A 20,849-nucleotide genomic window follows, 5' to 3' on the forward strand; every position below is an offset into this window, starting at 1 on the left:
ATGCTCCCTTGAATGTACCCTCAAGACTGGAATGCAGCTGGAAAAAGCTAGAATAAAATCAGTTATTTTGAGGCTGGGCTTCGTGGTAGAAGGATGTGTTGGCTGAAGGGGAGTGGCTGGTCAATATGGAGCCAGAAACACATATAGTTAGAAGCAAGAATTTATCTGTCTTCATCCAGTGCTAACCAAGGAGAAAGACTGTACTGGGGAGGAAATAAGTATTACAGAAATGAAATCCCTTTGGAGAAAGGACAACTTGTCAAGGTTTTCCTTTACCTGCTTTATTTTCCCCACAAGTACATTTAGTTATCTATGTTCTGAGTCAATGTTCTGAGCTAAGCTATCCCTTGCTACTTTGATCTCAGGCGAGGGGCAGGGTGGGGGGCGGAGTGTGGATGGGTGGGGGGGCGGGGAGCATCTCATAAGCAGGCACAAGTAATTCAGTCACTGGAGAGACATATCCTTTAATGTTAATGAATACACGGCCCTTCTGGTTTATAAGCATCGGTCAGTCCTTCAGAACCTAAACAGACTGATAAACGTGAGTTTCTGGATCTGTAAAGATGAGGTCTTGGTCCTACTCAGGATTTATCCTGCCTTGCTGCGAGCCCCAAGCCCTGCCCCACCCTACTTGCCACCATCTCAGCTACAACAATACTCTAATACTACCCAGATCACACACTTACATTTAAGGGAAACACACCAGAAACACCAGTGCCTTAACCCATTTCACTTCAACAAATGTGTATTAACCAGCTATAATCAGCCAGACACTATACTACAAGCTGCTGTTACAAAGATGAATAAGACATGGCACCTGCCTTCCAGGAACTCAGAGGCAGTACCTTGCCACTGCAAGTGTGGTCCGTAGGCCACCAGTGTCAGCTTCACCGCGGAGCTTGTTAGAAATGTAGATTCCCAGGCCCTATGCCAGACCTACTGATTCTGAATCTGTATTTCGCTAAGATCTCCAGGTGATTTGTATGCATATAAAGTTTGAGAAGCGCTGATTTAGTAGAAAAGATTCAACTAAAGCCATCTTGAATTAAACGTTATGACGATGAAGTAAACTCAGTATGGTGGGAACATCGAGAAGGGTTTGGTTAATTCTGAGGGAGAAGTAGCCATTTGCACTGAAACTGAACTGGCCAACAAGTTGGGGCTGGGGGCAACTGAGAGTAGGTAGGAGCATTCACCTGTGGAAAAGGGCATGAACAAAGTTGTGAATGTGCCTGGTGTATGGGTGATGGGGGGGTGGTGAGGGTGAGGGTAGGCCATGTGCAGAGCCAGACTGGGACAGACTGGAAGAAAGGTCTTTCAAGGGCTCCTAAATCTCACCCCAGGATGGATGGCTGCCCAGCCTATAGGTGCTGTGTTCTCTGCACTGCCCTTGTTACCGGCCCTCCATGCTAGGATCTGACCAGTGCGTGGACAGGGAGAGGACTCTTCCCAACTTCTGGGCCTCAGTGACCCCTTGGGATGAGGGGCTGATGTTTGCAGACAGCACAGGGTGCCGAGTCTCAGATCTCATGCCAGGACACCTGGTCCCTGGCAGCAACTCTGCAGAACGACCTTGGTAGGAAGTGGACGCACAGATTCCCGTGGATCCCGTGGATTACCGGCAGCCCAAACAGCCTCCGAGGAGAGGGCCTCCCGCTTATTCAGCTTGTCAGCGAAGCTGACTCTGGAGAAAGTTGAGAAAGTAATGACATGTTACGGAAGGGGATTGAGTCAGAGTCTGGAGGCTGGGTTCCAGTCGCGACCTGGCCTCTAGCTGTATGACCATCAGGAGGTCTCTGGGTCTCAGCTGTAAAATGAAGAAGATGGACAAGGTGATTCCCAGGTCCTTTCCAGCCCTGATAGTCTGTGATTCTGGAACCTTCCAGTTTTAGAAAGGTCTGCCATGTTCCCCTTTTTCAGACTCCTTGGATTCTTGTGGAATTTACTGCTGAGTGGCAAAATAAAACATCCTGAGGACAGGATCTCCATCCAACTAACAAGGGCATCTGCGTTATATTGTCCATCGAGGTTACATTTAGAGGGCTAGATAGATAGATAGATAGATAGATAACACATAGACAGATTGGTAGTTAGATAAATTATGAAACTGACATTAAACCTCTGCCATGGGTTGTGTTTGGCAACTGAGTTGAGCACCAAAAATGCAGAACCTTTCAATCTGGCCAAAATGTGGTCGTATGTATTTGGAGAAATATGACACATGTTAGCAAAGAAGAAAGCACTATGTAATTCCATAATAAAGTGTTCTGTTAATGATAATTGTTAACATTTTACAGTGCCAAACACTTTATAGGAATTTCCTCATTTTTCTCCCTCAAATCTATAAGGTAATAAATCATGTCATATGTTTTTGCCTGTAAATAATAGAAAACCCTGATGATGCTGGCTTAAGCATTAAGAAATTTATTCTCTCACTTAACAAGGACTCCAGAGGTAGTGTAGCTCCAGAGCTGGATAACACAGTGACTGAATGAAATCATCAAGGGTCCAGTTCATTTCTGGTTTTTCTCTCTGCCATTCTCATTGGCCTTCTCCTCAGATTAGCGACCAACACCGTTTCAAGATGCTTCCACACTTACAGATGCCGTATCCTCACAGAATGTCCAGAGGCAGAAAAGACAGCTCTATCATATACATAAAATATTCCTTTATGACGGGGGAGCACGTTACCAGAAGAACCAGAGCAGGCTTCCCCTCACATCTCCCTGCCTGGGCTTGCATTTCATGCCCACCCCTAAACCCACCACCAGCAAGGGAATCACCGCGGGGCTCAGCCTGCTTTACTATTGTTTTACTGCTTGCCTGCGGTGGGCACGAAGGCCCACCTTCCTCTGAGAGGGAGGGGAGCTGGTGAAAAGAAAAGGAGGGGGTGTTCTATAGGAAGAAAGAAAGGGAAGTGGTTTTAAGGCAAAAAAAGAAAAAATCTCATTTTACAGTAGAAGAAATAGAAGTTTCAAAAATTAAGTAACTTGTTCAAAGGCAGGCAACCTGCAAGCAGCAGAGTTGGGATTCAAAACAGAGCCCATACCCTGACACATTCCAAATCAGGTCAAAGTCACCTGCCCCCTGCAGCCTCCGCTGCATTCCTGACCTCAGCCTCCAGGCAGTTACTCACTCTGGGGTCAGAGGCTTCTTGCCCCATCAAGGTCACAATACACAGATGTTATTTGCTCACCCAGCCTTCTCCAGGGCAAGGACTAGATCTCATCCATCTATTTATTTCTCTTTTATCCCCACCCTCTAACATCATGCTTAGTTTCCTTTTTTTTTTTTAATTAATTAATTTATTTATTTTTGGCTGCACTGGGTCTTCGTTACTGCGTGTGGATTTTCTCCAATCATGGCGAGCAGGGGCTACTCTTCATTGCGATGCGCGGGCTTCTCATTGCGGTAGCTTCTCTTGTTGTGGAGCACGGGCTCTAGGCACACGGGCTCAGTAGTTGTGGAACGGGGGCTCAGTAGCTATGACTCGCGGGCTATAGAGTGGGGGCTCAGTAGTTGTGGCGCACGGGCTTAGTAGCTCCGTGGCATGTGGGATCTTCCCGGCCCAGAGCACGAACCCATGTCCCCTGCATTGGCAGGTGGATTCTTAACCACTGCGCTACCAGGGAAGTCCCTTAGTTGCTTTTAAAATAAACCTCCATCTACTCTCCTATGAGACTGAATTTTCCTCCTCAGTATAAAACATATCTCTTTTCTTTTGCCTCTTCCTCAGCCTTACCACTGCCCAGAACTCAGTAATAATACAAGCAAACATTTAGAATAAGTAAAGGCTCAGACTTTGGACCCTGACAAGCCAAAGTTTCAATTCTGGCTCTGCCACTTACTAGCCATGTGACTTAAGGCTCATGACTGAACCTCTCTAAGCCTCAGTCTCCTTACCCATAAAATGAGGATGTTTACCACACGAGGTTATAGTAAGAATTGAATGAGACAGAGTTTAGCACAGCCCTCAGTAAACGGGAGTTATCGTTCTGAATTAGTATAATAAAAATGAAAACTCACGTTATCACAGTTTGTGGCGCTTTCTTTACATTATCTGGCCTTACCCTGATAACAGCCGTCTTAGCGGAAGGATGCTGCCTCCCTGAGATGTTGAGGAGACCATGCCTGAGAGAGGTGAAGAGCCTTGTCTCTTTCAGATTCTTCTATTACATTCTATGGTACACTCTTGGGGTGCTACTCCCCCATTATGTGCGTCAGCTCACCCTCCTTGTTGTGGATTACCTCTTATGGGTTAGATTGTGTCCATCTCTCACCCCCAAATTCATATGTTGAAGTCCTAACCTCCAGCACCTCAGAATGTGATGTTATTTGGATATAGGAGTATTGTAGATGTAATTGAATGAGTTAAGATGAGGTCACACTGAAGTAAAAATTTAAGTCCTTGGACTAGCTATTCAAGAAAAGCTCATTTTCTAATTCATTTATACACATGAATTACTTTTTAGTGACGATAAAACCTGTTTATTTGCCATCAAGTTGTCTAGGAAACGAATCAAATTCGGCATTTATTTTCAGTTTTTAAAATAATTTTAGACATGAATATTGCTAAAATATGTTGAAACTTCTCTGCTACCTTTAATTAGGGATGGTGAAAACAATTTAAGTTTTTATCTTTTATGGCTCAGTTAGTTATCTTGTGCCATCATATAGGAAGGAACACCATGAGGTAGGGGGTGGGTTACAGAGGGAGCGCTGTGATTATCTGCACTTAACCCCAAACTGGTAAAATCGTTTAAGTTTTGTTTTGCTTGTCAGAGTTTTTTCTCTTAGGCTACCAGCTAGTTCTTCTCTGCGGTCAGTATGTCAATTTTCTCTTCAATTAATATACCATTTCTAATTTATGACCTAGTAAATGAATCAGGAAGATACACTTATTAACATTGCACATAAAAGCAGAGCGAACTGGCGCTGAGTGAGGTTTCCAGGTGCCTCTCTGCGTGATTGCCACTGCTTGAACTTTAGCACGTTGATTCCAGCTAAAGTGTTTAAGGGTGCTCTTTTCTCTTGGACCTTCTCTGTATTCTGGATACTTGAGGTTTCCTATCTATAATCTTCCAGAAGTGAGTGGAGTATAACTATGGATATTATTCTCAGAGATTCCACTCTTTAACACCTAACTCCATGCGTAAAAGTGTGGATTTGAGCACTCTTTCATTTTTCCTTTCTGTGTTCCCTCCCTCTCCCAGCTACTATTGCCCTGTCCCCTTCTCTCTAAGCATTCATGCCAGTGGCATATTGTCATGAAATAAAATTGGCCTCTGAATTTGGACCACTCCGTCGAATTCCTGATTTTTCTTAGGACGTAAACTTGGAAAGTCATATGGCTGCTCTGAACCTCAATCATCTAATTAAAAAGAGTGATAATTCTTCTTAGATGTGAAAACTGAAGGTGGTAATGCTGTGAAAGCATTTTCTAAAAGTATTGTCATTCACCAGAGTAACCTCTCACATATCCTTGCTAACAATTATTGACAATTATTCTGCGACAGACACTGAATTAGGCTTCATAGATTTTTCTCATTTAATCTTCACCAAAAAATCCTAATTTATGCTACAATAATGCTAATTTTATCCTCATTTTGAGAAAGAGGAAACTGATGCTTCGAAAGGTTAATTAACTGAAGTTCATGCAGGTAGTAAATGTTAGAGTTAAGGTTTAAGCTCAGGCAGGAGGATTCCAGACCCCAAATCTGAGTCTCCATACAATGGCAGAATTCAGATATCTTGGCTGGTGGGGATCAGGGAAAGAGGAGGGGTGAATTAGTGGAGCAGATTAGCAAAGGCCCCTCAGACCACAGCCCCACCGGTGGCTGTCTCTCCATCATTCTCCATTCAGGCCCAGGGCAGCCCTGGCCCCGCATTCCCACGCCAGCTTTCAGAGTCCCACTTCAAGAATAATTCAAACTCCCTTCCAGGTAGAGGTCGGACCACCTCCCTCACAGGCCATGCTGAATCTCTATCGATTCCTGTATGTAGCTGGCGTTGCAACTTTTCCGTGGTGAAGTGGGGCAAGCAAGGCCCTAACACCCGTGGAAACACATCTGTGTCTCCATCATGCCAGCCAGCACTTGATGATCTAAGAGAAAGCTATAGTTCTATAGAGTTCTATATAGCTCCAAGCTGCTGATGGAGCCCAAAGTCACTGGTTTACAAGCACTTTCTTTGCCTGCTCTTTCCCTCTGGCTATGCACCTGCCTAATCTCTCTATGTGAAAAGCCCCAGGATCAAAAAGGATATTGAGTCATTACCTAATAATCTAACAATCTAAAGAATTCAGCAATGACTGCAATCTCCTGTAAGAGCTTTCCTTATAACTTGGACCATGTGAACAAAATAAGATTACCAAAGAGGGGACTATAATCTGGGGCTAAGTGAGGTTTAACTAGGTGGAACTGTCACGTTCTGGCCAAAAAGTACTGGCGCTTCTCTCCTGTGGTTCTCCATTTACCCCATCATTTATTGACTCCTCACAACTGGATGGCATTTAAACATAAACTAATGGCATAACCCTTCTTATGCAACACACTCTGTGGGTAGCAGATCCTTATGATAAGCATCACCCTATTTGACAGATAAAGTAATTGAGGTTTAAGGACTTGTCAGAGGTCACATAGGCAGGAGGTGAAAGACTGGGATTCAAAGCCAGGTCCAGCTGGGACCAAAGCCTGGTGCTTGCCCCTGGACCACACTGCTTCTTGGACTGACCCTCACCACTCATTCATTCCCTGGGTAACTGGACTGTGCCAAACATGCCTGGTCAGAATGTCAATACCATACGTGACAAGATGAATAATCCTACCTCTAAAATACCCAGCCGGCTTGCAGTTTGCTCGCCCTGATTCATGGAAATGAAGAGGCATTGTTAAAGCATGTATTAGGCCCCTGCCTGAGAAACCAGAGCCCGCTGCTAACAGGCAGCTGACAGTAGTGCCTGGCTTTCTGCAGAAACAGGCTGTTTTAAAGCCAGCATCAAATGCACTCCTTCAGGAGGACCCCTTCTTCCCACCCCTCCTTAGATCCCTGGTAAGTTTCTATTCTCCATTAATCTTTATCCCAAGAACTGTATTCCCAGGATGGCCCTAACTCAGGGAGGAAACTGAAGGTTGGATTAGCATAAAAATATGTGCTTTTCATTAGATTGTAGGCAGGCAGCATGCGTTGTAACCTGCCCAACTTCAACACTTGGAATAGAAGCATAGCTCACAGTCTGAGAAATACAATCAGTGCTAGATTCCCACTATGCCCCTGACTGCTCAGGATCTCTGGCTCCCTACTGGTTCATCAGACCCAAAATAAATGCCACAGTCTGGCATTCAAGGTCTTCAGTCTGCTCTCTCCAGGTCTCCCTAGTCAACCCTGGCTGCTCCGCCCAAAGCTCCCTGGCTTGGCAGGCAGCTCCCCCACAGCTCCTCCCCATCACGGCGCCTTGGCTTACGCCTGAAACACCCTCTCATCTCCATCCTCCCCCTCTAACCCCATCATTTCTTTTAAGACTGACAAGGCTCCAGGAAGCTCTTCCTGACCAGCCCCTATGTCTACATTTGTTTCCATTAGCCCTTACTCAGTAGACCTCCCATGGGTCATCAAGCCCTTCTTTGGCCAACATTTTTTGAGCCCTTTCTGTGTGCTAGGCCCTGGGATAAGTGCTTTGCATATCATCCTCTTGCTCTGCTCCCCTTTACAGGAAACCTCCTCAAAGAAGTTGTTTATACTCGCGTCTCAACTCCTGTCCCCTCGTGCTCTTTTGAACCAACTTCAAACAGACCCTTGTCCCCACCTCTCTGCTGAAATTGTTCTTTTCAAGGTCACTGATGATTTCTATGCTGCTAAATCCAATGATTACTTTCCAATCCTCTTCCTCGTTGATCTTTCAACAGGATTTGTAGCAAGCATCGGACTCTATCATACCCTCTTATGTTGAGTAAGTTTTACTTAAGAGAAGTTAGATAATACGCCCCCCAAAATTGTCTATTTCTTCCTATTTGACCTTACGAAATAAAGGCTGAATATAAATACACACACACACACCCCTACAATTACTATAATTGTTTCAGCTGCAACTGTAATCTGATATGTGGTGTGACTACTCAAATAATGGATCTTGATGCTAACAATGTATTTGTTTCCCCAAATGATAACTTTGGATTAAATTCTGAACAAAGCAAAGTACAATGTGCCTTTGATTTAAATGATTAAATATTAAGCGTATGTTGCCATACTAAAAAGAATATTTTGTAAAGTGGAAAGAGAGTCGAGGTTAACATAATTCAAATAATTATAATTTTTTTCACTTAAGTGAATGCCTGACAAGGTATTCAAAGTTGTGTGGGACATGAGATCGTTCTCTTTGTGTGATACTTGTCCCGCACATTGCAGGATATCGAATAGCCCTGACTCCTGCCTGTGAAATGCCAGTAGCACCCACAGTCATTGTAAAAGCCAACAGTGCCCCTTAAGGTTTCCACAGTGATCCTTCAGAGGTGACACCATGTGGGGAGACAATTCTCCTGCCTTTCTGAACAGCTCATGAGCAGAGATGCCGACTGGCTTTATTCCGGACTGTCTTTTCAAGGATCTTTGTGTAGCAAACAGCTTTGGAACATACAGATAGTGTCCATCTCAGAGCAAAGGATAGGCATGCCTATTGCCTGTTACAAAAGCTTCAGGCTCCCTCAGCCTGGGGTTCCTTTCCTGTCATGCAACCCACTGTGTGTATGCAGGCACTTCTGGCCCTCTCCACATTGCCTTAGGGAACTGAGACTCAGGGAATAGGGCAGGGAAAGGCGGCTACTCTGGCTACTGCTATTGCTGAGAGTAATAATGTCTTTTGTCTGTGACCCCAGGAACTCATGTTTTCTGCCAGCATCCATGAGGCTGGGGTAAGCTGACCTCAAATAAGGTCAAACTCAGATCCTTCACAGTTTCTGACAATCACTCCACTGAAAATCAGTAGAACTCTATGCTAACTCCTATTTCTGTATACTAGTCCTGACCTCTTCCTGAACTCCAGACACTTATAACCAATTGCCATCAACACTTGAACGTCCAACAGGCATCTCAAACTTAAAGTGCCCCCCAATACACTCCTTATCTTTCCCCCAAATCCTTTTCTTCCTGAAGCCTTTGTCATCTCAACAGAGTGCAAATTCACCTTTTCTTGCCTCAGGCTGAAAATCTTGGTGTTGGGGTTTGGGGAGGTGCTTTCCTTTCTCTTATACCACACATCTCATCAGTCTCTTAGTCCTCCTGACGCTACCTTCAAAAACCATACAAACTCTGACCACTTCTCACCGTCTTCACCTCTCTCACCCTGGTCCACACCACCATCAGCTGCCGTCTGGATAACTGCCATCTTCTTAACTGGTCCCTTCCCCAGACAATGAATGACTCACTAGCTCATGTCACTTCTTTTAAGTCTCTGCTCAAATGTCACCATTATCACACAAGTTTTCATGTATGACCCTATTTAAAATAGCAACCCCTTGCAGGCCTGGTGAATCCTATTCCCTTTCTCTGCTTTATTTTTCTCTCTAGACTTTATTAGCATCTAATATATACATACATTACTTGCATATCTTTTATGATCTATCTCCTCCTGTTAAAATGTAATTGTCTGTTGAATGGGTGAATCAATCGATATAATCTTCACAGCACACCCCTGGAATTCCAAAAGTAAAATTTGCAATAGTTGCTAGAACTGAACTGCTCATAACCTGTGTGGAAGGAGAGGATTAAATGCCATGAAACAACTGACAAACAAAACCTGAAACCACGAAGCCTAGGGTCAGATCCTAGTTATATCGTTGGCTAGCTCTGTACTACTGGGTAAGATAATAACATTGACCTACAGTTATTTCTTTTGTCAAACAAGCACATTCCCTGCTGATCCCTTGGGTTGCGGTGATTGTCAAACTTAGTAAGATATCCCCCAAAGCTCTGTAAACTGTAAAGGACCGTGAGGATTTGTTTTATGCTGTTTATCTTTAAAACATACCACACTTTTCATGCCCATTGTCACAGTTACAGCCTGTATGATCTTGATCGGCAAGCATTCCTGTGCTTTGTTGTATACCTGGATTGTCTCAAGCAGTTCTGTCTGTACTAAATGCCTTTGCCCCACCCTTGCCATTTGCCCTGGCCCAGATCCCCTGCTACAAAGACTCCAGGTCCTAAGATGGAATGTCTTTCCCATCCCCTATACTACTTTGGAATGGTACTGTCAGGCTTTTCAGGGTGTGACTGTTATTAAAGGTGTTACAGCTCCTTAGCAGCTCCTAGGTTGCAGGTATTGGGCCTATTCACCTTTGTGACTCCCCGACTCCTAACACAGTGTGGTTATAGCACAGCGTCTACTTGGCTGAATGAGCTCAACATGTCAGGGAGCAAGCTGGAAGCAATTTATGATTTCTCACTGACATTCTCTGTAAAGAAATCGCCACTTTCCAATCTCTTGTCAACCTCAGCTTCTTACATGGGCTGCGTGAAGGACAAAAGCCAGCAGCGTGACTCCAAGTCTTCCCTTTGAAAGTCTTGCGTAGAGGCTCCAGCACCTGCCCTTGGAATGACAACAGGATTTCCCATCAACGGTTCTATTACTAACTATTGAGGCCTCTGCCGAAACTTAGAGACAAAAGAGTGAGTTACAGGGAAGATCTTATATCAAGCATTTGTTGAATCGCATACCAAAAATGGAAAATGACAAGACATAGCTCCAAATGAGGTGTATTACACTTGAGACGAGTCCAGAAGACCTACTCTGCTAGGAACGGAGCAGCTGATGAATTCTTAAGCTCCTTTCTGGAAATGTCTTCAAACAGAAGACTGGGAAAGCAGTGAAGGAAATGTCTTGGAAAGAAGAGCTCTTTGGTGATGTGGATGTGACAAGACACTTGGAAAAGATGCTCATGCCATCGTGCAGTTTGTAACAAGATGGGAACAGTTCAATCCTGGACACGAGGGCCCTTTGATGACAGGGAGGAACTACCTCTGCTGGGGACTGCCTGTGGCAATCCTAAACCTCCTCAGTTAAACATCAATATTGACCTGCCGATCCCTCCCTTTTTTGCCCCCAAATTCCATATCCCAGTAGAAATTCCTGGGAATCTGCTTCTCACCAGCTTAGGGACTGGAATGGAGGGGAGAAACAGAAACAGGCATGAGCGACACTAACTACCATTATTGAAGCACAAACAATGATCTACACACTTGCCTATTATAAGCCATTTAATCTTTACAATTATTCTGAGGAGTATACAGAACTAGCCCCATGGTTGAAACCGAGGCTCAGGTTGCTGAAGACATTTTCCCATGAAAACACAGCTAGAAGAAACAGGGGAGGTACAATTTGCTATTCCCAGAACCTTCCCTGGATGGCCCTGCTGGCGCTCACCCTGTGTGCTCCACCTGAAAGACCACTGCTCATATCTACTGGTCCAGATCCCAATCTTCTTAAAGGGGCAGCTCCCATCTAACTACCTGCGTACGGCAGTCTTGATTCCTTCCAAGGTGGAAGCAACGGCTCCTTCTTCCATCAGATGGAACATTGTACCTTCTATCCGACATGTCACAGTGCCCCCCCACCACCGCCCCCAACGTGGCCATTTGTGTACATCATATTTCCTCTACTAGAAGGAAAAATCCTTGTGGGCCGTGACAGTGTCTTACTCACCTTGGTATTACCCAAAGCATATAATAAAAGCATTAGAGCAAGTTTCTTGCTCATAGTAGGTATTCAACACATGTTTGTTGAATGAGGAACACAGAGGCATTGTAATACGTGAAATCTCAGGTATTCTGGTACCAGAGCCCCTTGATTTCAGCTCAGATGAACAAGATCTGAGGGTTCGCTGTCATCAAAAGCAAACGCTGGCCCAATTCCAGAGGGCATCTACCCCTTCCTGGCTTCTGCTTCAAAGTTTCCCCTAAGTCCCAGTCGCAGCCCTCTTGATCTTTCCCTGTTTGCTCATTAAAGTTAATTTGGGACATGAAAAGATCCAGGACTGAATATTTCATTCAGGCCAGGTCTTCTTCATACAGCAACTGCAGACAAAACGTACAAAGAGGGCAGAGGTTATCAGTACGAGGCCAGTGCATGTAGCACCTGTTTAAGACCTGGACCCTCTGTTCGTGGATATAGATGTTCAGTCAGCTTTGGGATGCTGAGAATAGCAGGAGAAGTAGATTATGTCTCTTCATAGAGATGTCATGAGTCTTCAAGAAGTTCCACAGCTCTCCTTGTGGGAGGGATTAAGAAAATGCCCATTTGTGTGAAAATGGTCTTATTTTGGGTCCTGGGTATGGACGAAGATCATTGTTAAGAATATCAGTTATTGGGACTTCCCTGGCTGTCCAGTGGTTACGACTCTACACTTCCCTTGCAAGGGGGCACAGGTTTGATCTCTGGTTGGGGAACTAAGATCCCCCATACCGCACGGGGCAGCCAAAGAAACAAGAAGAAAAGGAATATCAGTTATCACCTTCTGAGCTCTTACACTGTGCCGAGGATCGTGCTGAGTGTTTCCACGTGGATTACCTCTTCCAATCCTCCCAGTCATCCTCCGAGTGGTATTATAATTGACCTTGTATTTCTTATGAGGAAAGCATGGCCTAGAGAAGTTAAGTTACTGGACTGAGATCTTACAGCTATCGGACGACAGGGAAGGTGACAAAGCTGAGATTCCAGCCATGGCAGAATAGGCCCAGGGTCTGGACTACCAACCACCACATCCTATTGTTTCTTAGGATGTCTCAAAATGTATTTTTTAGCAGGCAGAAAAGATACTAACCAATAACTGCTGCCTTAGATGGTGCTGCTCTGAAGAGTCGCGTAAGGCCTTGGTTTTTGTTAAATTTCACATATAAAATTCATTTATTTGAGGAATGAAAGAACAGAGGTTGTCGCATAAGCAATTGGTGCCATGAGAACCCAAGGACATCTTTGCCTATGTGACATGCCTATATGGCATGTCAAGGTTCTAGGATTCAAAGAGATGGTCTGTAAAGTTTTACGAAGCTGGAGCCAGAGGGGTGAGCAAAGTGGACGAATACAGAAGCACAGTAAAGTATCGCCAGTCTCAAGTTCCTATCGCCTTCGATTCTAACAGACATATCTTTGTTTTAGAAGAAATTTTAATTCTAGTAAATGTAAGTTACTCAGTCCTATGGAAATATTTTTAAAAGCGGAACTGGGGTCAGGACTAAAATAAGAAACAATGCAAGCATAAAATAAAATTCTACTAACAAGTCCAAATATATCAATGATCACGATAAATGTAAGTATCTTAAATTCCCCTGTCAAAGTAATAGAGTTTCAGAACAGGTTAAAATACAAAGTCAAGCTATATGCTGATTATAAGACATATGCTTAAACAACTGGGCACAGAAAGCCTGAAAACATAGGCATTAAAGCACAGCAAAGGAAACCATAAACAAGACCAAAAGACAGCCCTCAGAATGGGAGAAAATATTTGCAAATGAAGCAACTGACAAAGGATTAATCTCCAAAGTTTACAAGCAGCACATGCAGCTCAATAACAAAAAAACAAACAACCCAATCCAAAAATGGACAAAAGACCTAAATAGACATTTCTCCAAAGAAGATATACAGATTGCCAACAAACACATGAAAGAATGCTCAACATCATTAATAATTAGAGAAATGCAAATCAAAACTACAATGAGATATCATCTCACACCGGTCAGAATGGCCATCCTCAAAAAATCTAGAAACAATAAATGCTGGAGAGGGTGTGGAGAAAAGGGAACCCTCTTGCACTGTTGGTGGGAATGTAAATTGATACAGCCACTATGGAGAACAGTATGGAGGTTCCTTAAAAAACTAAAAATAGAACTATCATACGACCCAGCAATCCCACTACTGGGCGTATACCCTGAGAAAACCATAATTCAAAAAGAGTCATGTACCAAAATGTTCATTGCAGCTCTATTTACAATAGCCAGGACATGGAAGCAACCTAAGTGTCCATCATCGGATGAATGGTTAAAGAAGATGTGGCACATATATACAGTGGAATATTACTCATCCATAAAAAGAAACGAAATTGAGTTATTTGTAGTGAGGTAGATGGAGTTAGAGTCTGTCATACAGAGTGAAGTAAGTCAGAAAGAGAAAAACAAATACAGTATGCTAACACATATATATGGAATCGAAGGGGGAAAAAATGTTCATGAAGAACCTAGTGGCAAGACGGGAATAAAGACACAGACCTACTAGAGAATGGATATGGGGAGGGGGAAGGGTAAGCTTGACAAAGTGAGAGAGTGGCATGGACATATATACACTACCAAACGTAAAATAGATAGCTAGTGGGAAGCAGCCGCATAGCACAGGGAGATCAGCTCGGTGCTTTGTGAACACCTAGAGGGGTGGGATAGGGAGGGTGGGAGGGAGGGAGATGCAAGAGGAAAGAGGTATGGGAACATATGTATATGTATAACAGATTCACTTTGTTGTAAAGCAGAAACTAACACACCATTGTAAAGCAATTATACTCCAATAAAGATGTTAAAAAATAATAATAATAAATAAAATACTTTTGAAGAATGAAAGAAAAAAGACTAGAAAAATAATAAAAGAAAATAGATGTTATAATACTAACATCAGACAAAAGAACACTAAAGATGAGAATCACTAACATTAAAAGGGACAAATATATTTTGTCCTTTCTGTTACCTTCAACTCACAAAGAAGATATAACAATTATCAATTTTAATGCGTTAACACTGCGGCCTTTATATGCGTAAAATAAAAACTGATAGAAATAAAAAGAGAAATGTTTTCCAGATAACTTTTTGGTTAAATAAAAAATAAATAAAGTAATAATGAAAATATAAATGGAAAAATTATTCAGAAGTGAATGACAGTGAAAGCACTCTATGTATCAAAACCTATGGGATGCAGCGAGAGTGGACTCAGCTAAAAAAGTAGTCACCTTGCCATTTCCTGAGCCTTCAGGCTCTTTACACTAGCACTGCACCATTTGCTACAATGGCCACTGTCCACATGTGGCTAGTTAAATTTCAATCTATTACAATGAAAAATTCCCTTCCCTAGTTGCACTGACCACATTTCAAGTGCTCAATAGCCACAAGTGGCTAGAAGTTATCATAGTGGACAGCACAGATTTTAGGAACTTCTCATCCTTGCAGAATGTTCTGCTTGGCAGTGCTTCTCTAGAGTTCGCCAGGGAAGTTCCAGTATGTCAACTTTGCTGACTGTAGGCCGCCATTGAGCCCAGGTTTCAATTGGCCAAACTAGCCAACTATCGATATTTATACCATTCCCAGATGCTCAAGCCACGTATTAAACCTAGAATCTCAGGAGATTCAACTCCTATTGATAAACGAGGCTCAATCAACTCTTCAATTTCATTCTACATAGTCAAACACCTTTAGAATTCATTCACATCCACGTTCCCCGTACTCTTGCCAATACCGATTGGTGAGGTCTTGTAACCCTTTTGGTGGGTCGATTCCCTCTCTCACCTCAGGCCAGGTCTTGTACCCCCTTGTCTGGGCTGTGTTGGGATCTACTCTTGTTAGGGACATGGAGGTATTAAGAGTGGTGGGAATAGGTCCTACAAAGACTGGCATCCCCTGGCGACGGGACCCTCCTGGGTGCAGTCACTGAAAGGTGTTTATGCAGAGGAAGACTTTTTCTCTCAAGTGGGAAGATGGGTTTCCTCCATCAGAAAGAGAGGTCCTATGGAATTGGGGAGTTCAAACCTCTCAGCCTCCCCTGTTTCCCCATTCCAGATCTCAAGGTCCCATGCCTTCCCCCACAGGTGCCCTTGTCTTAGCATTAGAGACTGGTGGGGCAGGCCTTTAATTGGCCCTGCCACTCTACAACACATCCAGTACAGCCCTGGGTTCTTAGCCATGTTGGCCCTGCAACGATAAGAACTGAAGGATTCCTTTCAAGTTGGTATAAAGGCTTTTGAAAGTACTTGACACTAGAACCTTCCCTGAGTTTCTGGCAGTTTTCTAAGACATATCCAGGGATGATTCTGACCAACCTTGAACCTCCCCCAGGAACACCTCCTGTCATTGAACTATTCTAATCTGCACTCGACTCATCATTCAGCATGACATTCTCTAATTAGTGTGTAATTTGTATATTTCCTGTGCGTGTCTGAGTCTACTACACCTTTAACTATATCATAAGTTTGTGAGGGCAAGATTATCTCACAACATTTAGTAAATTCATATGTACTGAATTCCTGAAGGCATTCTGGCTCATCCTGGCATTTCCTGCCAGACAAGTGGCAGTGGCTGTGCTGGGGCCCGTCGAGAACGTGGGGTGGTGGGGGGGGAGACAGGTCTGAGGGGGAGTCTCGTGTGGAGCAGCCAGGACGTGAAGGACCTCCGTGGGCTCCTGTGGTCAAGCTGAGTTTTCCTCAGGAAACTCTTTCAAGGCACTCGGTGTCCACAGACTCTGGAGCTGTCTGCCAGCTCTGCTAATCATTCACCACCTTTGGCTTCCTTCTTGGCGACTGGTGGGCCGTGTCTGGTTTGTGACGGGTGATTCCTATCTTCAAAGTCTTGGTCAGGATGTTCCTATTTTAATGAACAACATGCAGCCTTGATGCCTGGCCAAGGTGTGTCCTGAGCAACCCAGACGGGACCTGAAGTGGGGCTCCTTGTCCCCATGTATGCCACTTGCAACCTCACATTGCTGTGGGCTCAGTGCTGCTGTCCTCTCTCCCCCTCTGGCCACTGGCAATCAGCTGCCGGAAATGGCCAAGAAGTGGAGAGAAATGTGGTGGTCAGGAGATGACTGGTGTCTGCTTGTCCCTCAGTGTCCACTCTGTCCCTTAGATCTACAGCGCTGAGGTGCTGCAGATATCATTACGAGCGACCTGAAACAGCCTTTTTTGACACCCGCAGTCCAATCTAGGTAGAACTGGGCTACTCAGAAACGTGTACTGGCTCTTTGCTGATGGTGAATACTCAGCAGAGCAAAGGCCTTTGCTGCACAGAGGGCCACTTGCGCTCACAGCAGCTCAACAACTCCCCAGAGCACTGGCAAGAACCAAAGAGAATACTGGAGATTTCTCCTCCCTGGTTCACTCATCACAGTGTCATGTGCATGGCTTCCCTTTGTACCTCCTCTCCCTGAGCATTTAGCTTTTTGAAGTTTTCTAGGTGTTTTGATCACTAGTTAAAAAGGAAATACTGTGGGGTTCCACAATCACTCCCTTCTATGCAACAACCCCATGCCTCCCTCCCTGCTTCTCTCTCTCCCTGCTTCTCTCTCTCCCTCCCTCTTCTTTTCCTTTCTCTGCTCCCCAACCCCCCAACCTCCATCCTTAGACAACACAGATGACAAAGCTCTTTCTCTTTTTTCGTAGAGAAACCGAAGCTCTGCTCTTTAGGGGGAAATGGCGACCGGATTCATGGTCTCTCTATTTCCAGTCGTTCTTTTTCCCCATTTCACCACCCTGCTTTCTTAAAAGGTAGGATTCTACAGAAAAATATTTACATTGGTTATCATCAGGTTTAGAATTGCAGGTGCTTATTTTTTCTCTCATTTTTTGCTTACAGATTTTTCCAAATTTTTCTCTAAAGGCTCCATATTAGTTTTGCTTTAGCTCTGGTAAACTAGCTGCTATAACAAACAATGTGAAAAATTTCCATGGCTTAATCAAAAAACGTTTGTTTCTTGACCACATGTAATCTAAAATGAGTGTTCCTGAACAATGTACAGGCCTCCTAAAAGGAGTAATCCAGGAAATCTTTCCTTTTCATCTTGCAGCTCCTCCATCCCCAACAACATATGGCTTTTAAGTAAGCTGTGATATTCTGTATAAATCCAGAGGAAAGGAAAATAGCTTGGAAGAGTATTCGAGACAGGATTTTATGGATGTGACCGGAATGTAATATATGTCACTTCCATTCACACTCCATTGGCCAGAACACAGTTGCCAGGCTGCATCCATCTGCAAGGCAGGTGGAAATTGTAGTTTATCAGCAGACAAAGGAAAAGGAAATGAATATGGTGAATTGCTGGCCAATCTATGCCACACTTGCATAAGAAAAAGAAAAGAAAGTTGAAGTTAACATGAAATAAGGAAGGTCAGCCCTTCCGTAAAGCAATCTTAAGCTCTCTCTCCCACAGCATTTTCACTCTGAAATCCCCACTCTCTCACAGTCAAGAAAATGACCTTCATCCTCAAGGGCACGGACAGATTGGACTTTCTGATATTAAAGAGGTATAGAAAACGGAGAAGCTGAGGGCTGAGACTGAGGGTTCACAGGCAGTGCTGTGACCTGGGTGCAAACTCTCCTCCTCCCCACTAGGGGCGCTGTCAGCATATGAGTGCTGCCTCTCTGCCCCACTGCATTGCTTATACGGGAAGGACAGATGATTATGCAGAAGACTGTGAGGTCAGCATCATTCATGTTGAATAATGGCCTTCCTCTCCTCTAAGCACACCTATCCCTCCCTCCCAGAGAAACTTTGGTTCTACGTACCTCTTACAATAAATCCAGAACCACTGGTGTTCCCAGGGCATGTCTCACATTCCCTGTACCTTGTTCTTCACCACCCCCTTTACATGTAGACTCTTGCCTTGAATACAGTCCTGCAAATGCAACTGAAAGTCACCTAGTGCCTAGAACTCTTTCTACCTATGTATGGTTTATTTATTTATTTATTTATTTATTTATTTATTTATTTATTTATTTTTGGACTCTAATCCTAGGTTTATTCAACACAATTCTTTTCTCTACACAACAAAGTACAAACACAATATTATCTAAAATGCTACAAAGTTACAAAACTGAAAACAGAAAATGTATAGTACCAACTGTACAATAAAAGCCAAAAAAGCCATGTACACATTGCCAAGGTAACCTGCACGACCACCATGAACACCAACACAAGGGAGGGTGGGGGGGTGGGAGGGGATGACCCGACAGAGCTGGCTCTCAACTTACCAGTTTCAGAGAGAAAGGGAGATGTGTGTGTGTGCGTGTGTGTGTGTGTGTGTGGCGCACACACATGAGTACACGTGAAAAGAACCATTTCGGGTATTTGGCCCTAGAGGTCAGAAGAAGACTCAAGCAGGGGAGCAGGGCCAAGCTAACAGGAACGGCAGTTGCGTAAAAGCACACCCTTTCCTGTGGGACCCCGCAGGCCAGCAGGTTAGGGCACGAGCAGGCCACCAGATCGGCCCCAGGTCATCTGTGGAATGGGAAAACATGCTCCCAGGCTGGGGCTGTACCACCTCCTGGAGCCCCCTGCTCATCCCTGCTGGCTTTGCCACTAAACTGACTCTCAGGAACTAGAAATGTGGAAGCTTTCTAGCCAGAAAACTGGAGGGCATCTTTATAAGCGTGACCCCCCAAACCAACAACACTCCTGCAGCCGGAACTCTGCCGCCAGGAGAAATGTAGCAATTACTGCCTTCACCTCCGAAGCCTGCCCCTGAGTGAGGGATTTCTTCCCTACCGATCCTCCTTCGGCTAAAAAAGTGACAAAAGTGAGTTGGTTGGAATACAAGTCACAGGGCAGAGCTTCGGTGGCCCTGCTTATAGTGAGGAGTTGGAGCTGGAGCGGCTCCTGTGGCGCCGGCGCACGGGGGACCTGCGCCAAGGGGAACGCGACCTCCTCCGTGGGGGTGACCTGCGCCACATGGGAGGCGGTGGCAGCATTCTCCTGGGAGGGCTGAATCTCCTGAAGGGGTGGCCGAGGCCAGGGGGCCAGCACAGCGGTGGCAGTGATCTCCTGGCCATCGATGTGTCCTCCGTCCACGTGCCTCAGCGCCTTCTCGGCTTCATCTGGATTCTCAGACTCCACATTTGCGTAGCCTTTAGACAGAGGCGGGCGCATCCTTTCTACAGGCACGTCAATCATTTTAATTTTCCCATAGGTGGAGAATATCTCCATGATATGACCCTTGGTCACATTCCTGGCGAGCCTTCCAATGTGCACTTTGGTGGGTTTAGGGGAAGCGCTCCGCCTTTTCCTTTCCTTTTCATCTCTTCTGGGTGGTTTGGATTTGGAGCCGGAATGCCGCCTGTTGTCCTGCTTGCGCCGAGAAGGACTCGGAGAGCCAGGGGAGCTGCCAGAGCTGGAGCTGCGGGATGTGCTGGAACTTCCCGAGCGGCTCGATGCTGAAGATGAGCTGGAGCCGCTGCTGGAGCCCGTGCTGGTGCTCGAGCCCGAGCTGGCGGTCGAGCTGGACCGAGACCTGGTGCTGCTGCTACCACTGGAAGCGCTGCGCCTCTTTGGAGTTTCATCCCTGCCACGATCCTTCTCGCTGGACGCCTTGGTGGCCCCCTTATCTTTAGAGCGATCCTTGGACTTCTCATCAGAGCGGTCTTTGCGTTTGGTAGGAGAAGGAGCCCCAGTGCTGGACTTTTTATTATTTTCTCTGACTCCTAGCAAGCTCTTCTTTTTCACTCCTGATAAATCCATTCTCCCCTTCTGAGGTGTTCAAAGCAGCAACGGCGGCCTCACTTATCTGAACGCTCACTTCTAACTTGAGTCTGAGAAACGATCCCTAATCAATTGCAATTTACGCCAAAGTGCAGTATCTTCCCGCAGCCGCCGCGACCTCCTCCCGCTCTTCTCAATCTCTGAGGCCCACGCTGCTCGGGCATCAGGATTAAGGAGTGGGAGGGCCCTCTGTATGTTTTAGACACACAGCAGATGATAATTAGAGAATAAAGTTGATGAGCTAATTCATACTCAATACATATGCAGATATGTTGAATATGTAATATTCAACAACATATCTTCATATTAATAAGAAATGACACCCTGACGTCCCAAAATTAATCTCAAAAGCTAGTTTTGC

The 20,849-nt window shown here is 44.8% G+C and overlaps 1 pseudogene across 1 annotated transcript; it reads right to left on the reverse strand.

Annotated features, from left to right (window-relative positions):
* Nucleotides 1-18,978: 18,978 nt before the first annotated feature.
* LOC309613592 (RNA-binding protein with serine-rich domain 1 pseudogene) lies at nt 18,979-20,594 on the reverse strand (annotated as a pseudogene). Its single transcript has one exon. The product of its transcript is annotated as an RNA-binding protein with serine-rich domain 1 pseudogene (transcript).
* Nucleotides 20,595-20,849: the final 255 nt, after the last annotated feature.

The sequence above is a fragment of the Balaenoptera borealis genome (genome assembly GCF_965194805.1).
Source record: "Balaenoptera borealis genome assembly, chromosome: 1".
In the NCBI taxonomy this organism is placed as follows: Eukaryota; Metazoa; Chordata; class Mammalia; order Artiodactyla; family Balaenopteridae; genus Balaenoptera; species Balaenoptera borealis.